Here is a 7311-nt window from a genome sequence, read left to right on the forward strand (position 1 = left end):
CAATGGGAAACCCATCACAATCAACATTTCAAAGCACACATGGTGATATGTTATTAGTTAATGGAGACTCTAAATAGGGGAAAGGACCCAGTAGTTGAGCATGTTCCAATTGTTGTGAGGGTTGTTGATACCTTTTGTTCCAAAAATTGAACAAATAAAACCTATTGTTTGAAACAAAAAATATCAATTTTTGTTAGGAAATGTACCAACAGTTGTTAGGAAATGTACCAATAGTTGTTAAGAAATGTACTAATATTGTAAAAAGTAACCAATCAGGTGATGCCACATCGGCTGCACAACTATTGGGGTCTCTTTTGCACGCCTATTGGTCTCACTTTTTTTTGGGGCTGTTTTGGACACCTTGGCAAAAAGCATGCTGATGTGGCATCATATTTGATGATGTGGCCCTGAAACCTTAGTTATAAGCAGGGGACTTGCCAAGTAAGCTGCTGTAAAAAAATCGGAGTGATTCAAAATTTCCAAGTAGGATTTTGAGAAGCGTGAAGTTAGGGTGCATGACTACTGGGTCCTTTCCCCTAGGTCACTATGAAAAAGGCTAAATTCACACCATTGTAAGAGACTAAAAAATTACTTTATTATACCTCAATAATTGCTATGACTGGCCGACTATTCCTTCCAATTATGCCAACTGGAATCGACATTCATTTCTTGAAAACATGGAAGCCCGAGAAACTATTTCAGTAGGATGAAATTCCTTTGGTGGGTGATTTTGGCTTGACCGTAATTCAAAAATATGACTGTTGTAACTTGGCGTGTACTCCACAACAATATAATGTACTTTGGAGATGGTGCCCATTACTTTTTCTTTTTATTCCTGTAGTTGTTTCTTGAAATTCCTGATCTGATTAGGTTTAAAGTATGACAGTTGTCCAGTATAGTATTTTTACAGGGAAATTTCAATGCAACGATGTTATGCATGCTTGAAATTTTGCCCATTAATATAATATAAACATAAAAGGTTTGTAGTCAAATAGAATGTACACTGTGCTATAACTGGAGGAAAGGAGCTTTCTTTTCTTGTCTTAAAGGATTCTTCATAACTTTTCACCAAACCAAAAACGCTTTGCGTACACCATGCTATAATTAGCATGCAAACATAACGGAAATTTTTTCAATGAGTTTTAAACCTTTTTTTTTCGGCGTCTGAACATAGACGAATCTGGTGGCTATGCAACCATATATAGCCTATTGGCTAATTAATTTTAATATTATTCTTACCATAAAAAATTTACATAATTATCTTGATTGTACTGCATTGCTCTTAAATTAAATGTATGCAATACCCTAATACCATGCCAGAAGTGCATATTGGGATACAAAATAACTTGGACACATGAGTTTAAATAATAACAATTTATTTCAATTGTCACTCACCCTAAACTGAGGCATGAGATAAAACTATATTATCCTACCCTAAATTGTAGTGAGGAGAAAACCCTAAATTACTTTTTTTACCCAACTCAAAGCTTGACCTCATCGTGTCTTGTAGAATAGGTAGTCGTACAAGGGAGAGAGATTGAAATAAGGTGCCAGCAAAATTTTCATTTTCTCCTTCATTTTTCCCTCACAATGGCGTGCTCTTCTATTGGTGATTGTTTTATCCCAATCATGGGCATTGATCATGCTTATGCAAATTTTAGTTCATTAACTGCTTTAAAATTTGATAATAGAAATCTTCAAGATAGGGGAGAGGAGCCATTACATGTGCACCCTAACTTTGGGGGTCCACGTGGCACCCACAGACCAATTTTTTAAACCTCCCATATGGACTGCTGAGTTGGCAACCCAAAATCAAAAGTTGACATGCCACTGATGATTTTTGCCATGTCAATGCTAAGTTGTCATCCAAGTGGTCAAAAAAATGCCACTTCAGACTGTCGACTGGAACTTGAGCAGGCCCACCCCCGAAACATGCCACGCTTTCTGTGCTCATCGAATGGGTTGGTCGTGTGGCGATCACTCAATTGCCCACCTTACTAACCATCTATTCCGCCCAATTTTCTCGCCGCCACATTCAAATTCCAACTGCACTCACATTTACTATGTGTCACCTTGCCTTCATTGTCTCTACTTGGTCGCATTTTTCAAAGTGTTTGGCCTTCATTGCACTTGACCCCTCGTACATTGTCTCGAAGCCCATTCATTTCCTTCACGCAGAAGCTCTATTGATGGTTTCGACTTCTGCCACAACATGCTCGCCATGGACCGCCTTTAACCCGAATTTGGACCAGAATGTGCACACTCAAAACTAGGTAACGCCTCAGTGCATACCCTATTTTCTGGGGTTACGTTTCCATGTTTGGCTCCATTTTTTTTTGTTACTCCCTCGCCACCTCCACTTCATAGGTACAGAGATGAAAAATGAGGACGGCGAGGATCTACTTGTAGATGTTCAAGCGACCCATTTCCCCTTCGAGCCTGGTGAGGAATTTTCCTCACTAAGGCTCACAAATTTGCAATGTTTTGTATTGTTTTCTTTTCCACATTTGTCCTCTTACTTGTTCGTTTAAAAAATTACTTTAACTATTTGGCATTCTTCATAAATTTTTTGTTTCTAAATGTTTGGCATTCTTCAGGAAATTTTTATGGTTGTTTTTGTGTTTTTTGAACACAATCTTCTGTGTTCATAAACACAACTACATACAAAAAGGGAATCGTACTCCTCTATTCAAGCATTACAGTAATTTTAATGGTGTCGTGTGACTAAAATTTTGGCTCATTTCGTCGAACAATGAATCTATTGGGAGTTTTGGCATCGATTTGCAACATCACTATGGTTTAAAGGTTTAATGGTCTTGAATTTCACTGTTAATGTTTAAGGGTTTCATTTCACCATTAATGTTTCAAGGGCTCAAGTGTTTCAATTCTTTTGGTTGATTGTTAATGTATAATGGGTTTGTGGGTTTAAATGTTTATTCCATTTACAGATTGCTGGCATCATGTTGTCATTGATGTCAACCGGTATGGAATGGATAGGTAACCGGTAGTAGAGATGTATGTGCAACACCGCTATAGAGAAGTATAGGATGAGATATCTTGGATATCACCTTGTGTTGCAGAACATCGGTAATGGTAAGGAAGATGACCTCAGGAGTCACCTGTGCAACAAGTTAGTGCATGACCTGTGTGATGAGATAGAAAGGTGTTTGAGCAGTTGTTTGTGATGAAGAGGCAGAATGTTACCTGAATCACATCAACACTGGAAGAGAAGCATGAACCGGTATGTTGTGAAGTTGCAGAACAATAGGACTCCTACTGGATGAAGATGCAGTCATCATGAGAAGCAATGACTAACAATGAATATGCTCACATCAGTTCACATGTGCATGTTTGAAGAGATGCTGCACAAATAGGGAAGTCACATGAAGAGCATTGCAGGATGCAGAAGATAAGGTGTTACTCCACCGAGTAAGTGGGGCTTATCTCCTATTATTCATTGAGTGCATCATAGTTTGGAGAGATAAGAGTGAAGAGGAAAAGGCAATCACTTGAAGGATCACACTGGATCTACCGAATGTCCTAAGTGCATGAGATTAGGGTTATGCACTAGACCAAAAGAGAAGGCATGATTGAGATGCCAATACAAAGGAAGTGTGAAGTGTTTGTCATCTTGGCAAACCAGTTGTGATATGGTCAAAGCTAATCAGGGAGAAGGCATAGCTGAGCAGATACAGATAGAGGAAGAATGGCTTGACTGATGGTACAGTCTGGAGATGATTGATGATTTGTGTCATCAAGAGGTTTTACTAGTATGAGTGTCCACTGGTAATATGGACAATGTGCAGATGAAGAAGACTTCCTACATTGTGGGAATGTGCATGATTTGAATGGACATATCTGATGACCGGTCAAGGAGTTCCATCGATAGTTCAAGCAGAAAACAGACATGATAAGGTAACCGATAGAATGATTAAGACCGGAAGGGTTAGCAAACCGGCAGAAGTAAGGAACTGATAGGGTGTTTGGTCGGTGATCCTACCTGGACCAACTTGGAGTGCCAAGCTGGCAGTTGATCGACATGGATGCCTCATGGGATTAAGGTGGCAAGCTTGCAGAGGTTGATGAAGTGTCGTGTGGAGTTAGGTAACTCGACTGGTGTGCAGTGATAGTGGATCCTGTGATTTATGGATTGGGTCAGAAGCGTGTGGCTCGAGAAAGAATGAACAATTAGAGAAGAATCAGGGATTTGTTGGCACCTGAATCAAAGCAAGAAGATCAGGCTAATAGAAGAGCTCGAGAAGGAAACAACAGAGGCATTAATGGTGATCGACCGAGATGTATGCCGACATATTGTTTGTAGGTTGGTGAAGATGGAAGGTGTGTTCTGGAAAGTGCGTTGATGGAGGACTTGTGCAGGTGAATGTCAAAAAGATCTGATCGAGCAAGATCTGATTGGATTTGATCGGCCTTGAGGATTGTGAGGAAACCCTAACTGCCCAGATTTTGAATAGGGTTTTGGCGGGAAAACCAGTCTATAAGTATGAAAGCCAAAGAGTCTGTTTGGTGTTGTTGTATAGAAGGATAATTGTGCTATTGCAAAGTAGAAGACTTCTGCAAGTGAGAGAAAATCAGCCAAGTACTCAATGAGCATCTGTGAAGAGAGTGAGAGAGAGGAAGAACCTGGTTGAAGCATTCAACTCGTTGGAGTGAAGAACCAGTAGTGTTCATACCAGTCAAGCAGAAGAGAATGAGGCTGCAGAGAAGGTAAATAGAGAACCAACAGAGAGTAGAACCAGTAAAGAGTAGAGAGCTTATGGAGGAGATCCAATAGAGAAGCAGCAGGTGGAGAGCAGCAAGAAGAGTGAGTCGGTGTAGCAGAGAGGATATCTCACTGACAGAGCAAAATATATGTAATGGTTTCAAGATTCACTTGTAACAAGATAACTACTTGTGTATTTGATGTTTACATTGTGAACACTGAGTTGTACCTCAATGCAGGGGTTGGTGCTCCTTGGGTTGGTGCCCTAAACTTTGTAACAGTGTTTTCATTGTGAGGCTCGATTGGAGCAGTAGACTCCCGCAACATTGCTCACCGAGGTTTTTCCCATCTTGGGTTTTCCTCGTACATCCTGGTGTTAGTGATGTTCTCTTGTGTGTGTGTGTGTGTGTGTGTGTATTTGAGTTAGTCTCCTCATTAACCGGTAAGTCTGCATTGTGTTTGATCCATAAACCAGTATGCTCACAAAGAATAGCTAAAGGGAAAAGTTTTGAGAACCATTGATTCACCCCCTTTCCCCTCTCAGTGGTGCATTGTGTCTAACACGGATTCACTAGATTTACACTATTAATTTCACATTTACTAACAAAAGGGTTTGACGACTTTAATAGGGTTTCCAGGTTTCAATGTTGGCTTTAAAATTCACATTTACTATCAAAAGGGTTTGACAGCTTTTCAGTGTTTCATTGTTAATGTAAAAGGGTTCACATTTTTTAGTATTATTAGAAATTGGGTTTCCAAGTTTCAATGTTGGCTTTAAAATTCACATTTACTATCAAAAGGGTTTGATGACTTTTTAGTGTTTCACTGTTAATGTAAAAGGGTTCACATTTTCAGTTTTAGTGGAAATTGGGTTTCCAGGTTTCAATGTTGGATTTAAAATTCACATTTACTATTAAAAGGGTTTGACGACTTTTCAGTGTTTCACTGTAAATGTAAAAGGGTTCACATTTTTAGTTTTATTGTAAATTGGGTTTCTAGGTTTTGATGTTGGCTTTAAAATTCACTTTTAAATCTTCCATTTTAGAAGGGGTTAATTCCATGCTCCATTGTCTTCCTTGTCAGAGGATTTAAATCAATGTGACCACTTTGAATCAGCTCCTTTGGTTTCAATTTTAGTGTCAAATTGTTAATGTATAGGGTTCACATTTTCACTTTTATTGTCCAATGTGTTTGATGGTTTCCAACTTCACTTGATTATTGGATTCACTTTATTCATTATGGGATTGACGTCATTCATTGTGGGATTCACTTCATTGTTTTAGGGTTCATTGTTAAAGTGATTTAGATTGCACATCTATGAAGTATTCATTTTCATATGGTTTGCATCTTCACTATTCTAAAAATAATATTGTCGCGGTGTATAAATCAATGTTTCAATGTTGTCTTTCAAATTCACTTTTAAATCTTACTTTTTCTAAGGGGTTAATTTCATGACTCGTTGTGTTCCTTCGGTTTCAATTTCAATGTTGAACTGTTCATCTATAGGGTTCACATTTTCCCTTTTTTTGTCCAATGTGTTTAATGGTTTCCAACTTCATTTGATTATTGGATTCAATTCATTCATTATCCTATATGTCATAGGGTATTGTGTTCATTCTCATGCGGTTTACATCTTCACTTTTCTAAAAAGAACATTGTTGCAGGGTATAAATCAATAAGTCATTGTGTTCGTTGTCAACTGAGTTTAAATCAATGTGAACACTTTTACATACTCATTGGGTTTCAATTAGAATTCTTCACTGTTAATGTATATATAGCTTCAACTTCTCACTTTTAATTTACAATGTGCTTTACAGGTTTCAAAGTTGACTTGATTTTGAGATTCAATTCATTTAGGGTTGCAATTTCACTTTTACTATTAAAGGGTTTATGGCTTACTGCTCATTGTTAAAGTAATTTGCATAGCAATTCTACATTGTGTTCATTGTCTAAGGGTTTACATTCTAATTTGTTGCAATCACTTTACATGTATCATACTTTTACAAATGATTGCCAAATTTCATTTATAGTTGTGAAGTTAATTGAATACATTATGTATGTCCATGTACACAATTAATTATTAGGAATCCTTGAACCCTTAAACATTAACAGTGAAATTGAATCCCTTATACATGTGTTAGTATAAATCAAGTATCTACCTAGAAGTATATACATACATGTATATGGATGTGCATATATGTATGTGCTTGTACATGGAAATTGAATCCCTTATACATGTGTCAGTATAAATCAAGTATCTACCTAGAAGTATGTACATGTACATGCATATATGTATGTACATGGATGTGCATATATGTATGTACATGGATGTGCATATATGTATGTGCTTGCACATGGAAATTGATTCCCTTATACATGTGTCAGTATAAATCAAGTATCTACCTAGAAGTATGTACATGTACATACATATATGTACATGCATGTACATGCATATATTTATGTACATGGATGTGCATATATGTATGTGCTTGTACAAGGAAATTGATTCCCTTATACATTAACAGTGAAATTGAATCCCTTATACACGTGTCAGTATAAATCAAGTATCTACCTGTGTTGTATGTACATGT

This window comes from Cryptomeria japonica, chromosome 4, assembly GCF_030272615.1.
Source record: "Cryptomeria japonica chromosome 4, Sugi_1.0, whole genome shotgun sequence".
Classification (NCBI taxonomy): domain Eukaryota; kingdom Viridiplantae; phylum Streptophyta; class Pinopsida; order Cupressales; family Cupressaceae; genus Cryptomeria; species Cryptomeria japonica.